The following is a 4,003-nucleotide window of genomic DNA, read 5'->3' as shown; positions in this document are numbered from 1 at the left end:
TTTCCTTCCTTCCTTCCTGTCCCCCTTTTAGTAAAGGTGATTTTCTTTAGTTGTCCTAATTTCTTTCTTTTAAAATTTTTTTGTAGGTATCTGTTATATGTTTTTAAATTTGAGGTTACCATGAGATTGCACATCACATTTTTAGCCTGTAATTATTTATTTTCTTTTATTTCTAATTATCCAACTTTATTTTTCAACTGCGGTGTCAAGAAATGTCACAGCTGCTAGGGTGAATGTACAACTTCTGCAGCTTTCAAACCCAGGCGGGAAGCTACCTGACTGCACAAGACAAGCCATGAGGTGCACTGTTCAGGAAGAAATGGCTGGGTCTCTTCAACAATATTAGTTTAGAGCATTTTAAGGTAACACACACCCTAGTACTGCTTACAAGCCAAAGGAGAAAGGGTAAGGCATCCATCATATATCACATCCCTTCGAAGAGGGAAATGAGCATCAATTCTGTGGGAACAGCATCTTTGGATTACACCTCAGCTTGTTTCTCTTGGGCTTCCATGGCAGCTGCAGCAGAAGCAGCCATGGTTCCACCGCATTCTGTCTCTGCTGCCTTTGTCTCAGCCCCACTTCCAGCCTCCGCAGCCTCACTTCTGGCCTCGTAGCCCCGTACTCAGATGCTGTTACACAGAGCATGTGCTCTTCCAGCAGCTGTTCAGCCTGAGCATCACTACTGTTGTCCGCTGTATCCACGGGGCCTTCAGACTCGCCTTGCTCTCCAGAGCAGTGCTCCTTCCCCATCTACAGCCCTCACTGCTGTCGTAATCTCCTGGACCAAGATGTCTGCCGCCACCTCCTCAGGTGTCTCTTCCGTATCCTCACCTCCTAAATTGCCATCTCCTCCCATTTCTGTGTCACCAGTTTCACTGGTGTAAGGCGCCTCACACCCGAGGTATCTGTCTGTTGTTCAAGAAACTCTTAGCCATATGGAGACTGGTTTTCTTGAACTGCTCAGCAGCCGACCCAGTCTCATAGGAGGCCACCAAGGGCAAGCAAAGGTGGCCTGGTGGCCGGGGTTGCTTCCATGCACATGGCCTCTTATGGCCCAGAGCGGGGCACCTACAATTCCAACTCCCTCATTGCCAAGATCAACCAGCGTTGGGACATAGTGTCCAAGGAGGAAGGCAGGGATGGGAGCGGCCACGATGGGGAGGGCATGCAGGGCTGGGAGAGCTCCTTCCACTTGCAGACCTTGGAGTCCTATGACTCTATGCCCTGCCTGCCAGAGCACAGCCCCTACCGCCCCAGTTACAGCTACGACTATGATTTCGACCTGGGGTTCCAACGCAATGGCAGCTTTCAGCGGCAGCACAGTGAATGTCGAGACCTGGCCTTGGAGTAGGGCTCCCTCCATGGCTTCATGCTGGGCGGGGCCAGGGCCATTTCCAGGACCAGAGCAATCCCGGCACCTTCATGTGCAGCGACCCCTTCAAGACACCCTCTGCCTCCCCTGAGCCTCTATCCACGCCCTAGAAAGAGTTGAACTACGTGAGAGGATGGGGTCTGGGAAGGCCCTCTACCCAGGCAGCGGCCTCCTTGGCTCTTCTCTCAGTCCATGGCTCCTGACTAAGGCTTGATGGGCGTGCAGGGGGCGGGTGGCTATGACAGCGCTGGCCTTATGGATGTGGTCACTTGCAGGACCAGATGCAGGATCGGGATCCACCCAGAAGGAGAGGGTTTGACCCTTCGGACTAGATGGCATGGGAAGGAAACAGAAGCAGTTCCAGATTTGTAAGGAGCTAGACGCCAAACTAGCCTGGGTTGACGGCGAAGGAGATTTCTCAGAAAATGATCTCCTGGTGACTTCCACTCAGGAGATGAAGAATTCAAAGGTGAAGATGAATTCTGTGACTCTGGTAGGCAGAGAGAAGGACGATGAGGATGAGGAAGTGAAGAAGAGAAGGGAAAAGTAAAGGAGGAGAGACAGGATGCAGGACCGCGCAGCCGACAGGATTCAGTTGGCCTCTTCTGTGCGCAAGTTCTGTAGATTTGAAGAGGAAGAGATCCAGAAGCATCTGCAAAGCAAATTTCACAAAGAGACGCTGCAGTTTATAAGCACCAAGCTGCCCAACAAGACAGTGGAATTCATCCAGGAATACATTATAAACAGGAATAAGAAAATTGAGAAGAGGCGTCAGGAATTGATGGAGAAAGAAAGCACAAAACCAAAACCAGATCCTTTCAAAGAGATTGGCCAGGAGCCCTTTAAGAAGATCCAAGCTGCTCACTGCCTGGCCTGTGCTATGTTGATCCCTGCACAGCCACAGCTTCTCCAGCCGCACCTGCACTCCACTGACCACAATAACCTATTTTTTAAATTAATGGCAACTTAACATTGAATGCATAAACAAACAAGCAAAGAGAAAACTAATAAAAACTCTACACTGCAACTTCATCTCCCTGCTTTTTAATTTTTTGTGGTTGTCTTATTATATGTCTTTCTATACTAGGTCTTGAAAATTTGTTGTATTTCTTACTTTTGATAGTTTCATCTATTAGTCTTTCTACTCAAGGTATGAGTAGTTTATGAACCAGAATTACAGTGGTATGGTATTCTGTGTTTTTCTTTGTACTTACTATTACAGGTGAATTTTGTGCAATATCTTCAGATGAGATGAATTATTGCTCATAAACATCATTTTATTTCAGATTGAAGAACTCCCTTTAGCATTTTCTTGTAGAATAAGTCTGATGTTATAAAATCCCTCAGTTTTTGTTTGTCTGGGAAAGTCTTTATTGCTCCTTCATGTTTAAAGGATATTTTTATTGGATATTGCCAAGACCAGCTCGGTCGGGGAGACCCTAACCCAGCAGTGCTAGAGGAATTAAAGACACACACACAGAAATATAGCATGTGGAGTGGGAAACCAGTGGTCTCACAGCCTTTAGAGCTGAGAGCCTCAAGCAGAGATTTACCCACATATTTATTGACAGCAAGCCAGTGATAAGCATTGTTTCTATAGATTATAGATTAAATAAAAATATTCCTTATGGGAAATAAAGGGATGGGACGAAACAAAGGGATGTGTCTGGCTAGTTATCTGCAGCAGGAACATGTACTTAAGGTGCAGATTGCTCATGCTATTGTTTGTGGCTCAGGAACGCCTTTAAGCGGTTTTCCACCCTGGGTGGGCCAGGTGTTCCTTGCCCTCATTCCAGTAAACCAACAACCTTCCAGCATGGGCGTCATGGCCATCACGAACATGTCACAGTGCTGCGGAGATTTTGTTTATGGCCAGTTTTGGGGGCTGTTTATGGCCAGATCTGGGGACCTATTCCCAACAGATATACTATTCTAGGACAATTTTTTTTTCCAACACTATGTGTATGTCATGGCATTCTCTACTGGCCTATAAGCTTTCCACTGGGAAGTCTACTGCCAGACACATTGAAGATCTTTGTATGTTACTTGTTTCTTTTCTTTTGCTGCTTTTAGGATCATTTCTTTATCCTTGACCTTTGGAAATTTGATTATTGAATGTCTTGAGGTAGTCTTCTTTGGGTGAAATCTGCTTGATGTTCTATAACCTTCTTGTGATTGGATATTGATGTATTTCTCCAGGTTTGAGAAGTTCTCTGTTATTATCCCTTTGAATAAACTTTCTATCACTCTCTCTACCTTCTCTTTTTTTTTTTTTTTTGACAGAGTTTTGCTCTTGTTGCCCTGGCTGGAGTGCAATGGTGCAATTTCGACTCACTTCAACCTCCACCTCCCGGGTTCAAGCAACTCTCCTGCCTCAGCCTCCTGAGTAGCTGGGATTACAGGCATGTGTCACCATGTCCGGCCAATATTTTTGTATTTTTAGTAGAGATGAGGTTTCCTTACGTTGGTCAGGCTGGTCTTGAACCCCTGATCTCAGGTGATCCACTCGCCTCAGCCTCCCAAAGTGCTAGGATTACAGGCTTGAGCCACCACGCCCTGCCTACCTTCTCTTTAAGGTCAATAACTCTTAGATTTATCCCTTGGAGGCTATTTTTCTGGATCTTGTAG

The 4,003-nt window shown here is 46.2% G+C and overlaps 1 pseudogene; it reads left to right on the top strand.

The window, feature by feature from the left end:
- Positions 1–958: 958 nt before the first annotated feature.
- Positions 959–2,519, top strand: LOC126937303 (A-kinase anchor protein 8-like; annotated as a pseudogene).
- The last annotated feature ends 1,484 nt before the right edge of the window (positions 2,520–4,003 follow it).

Source organism: Macaca thibetana, chromosome 15 (assembly GCF_024542745.1).
Source record: "Macaca thibetana thibetana isolate TM-01 chromosome 15, ASM2454274v1, whole genome shotgun sequence".
Taxonomy (NCBI): Eukaryota; Metazoa; Chordata; class Mammalia; order Primates; family Cercopithecidae; genus Macaca; species Macaca thibetana.
This window is presented reverse-complemented; position numbering and strand designations above follow the sequence as displayed.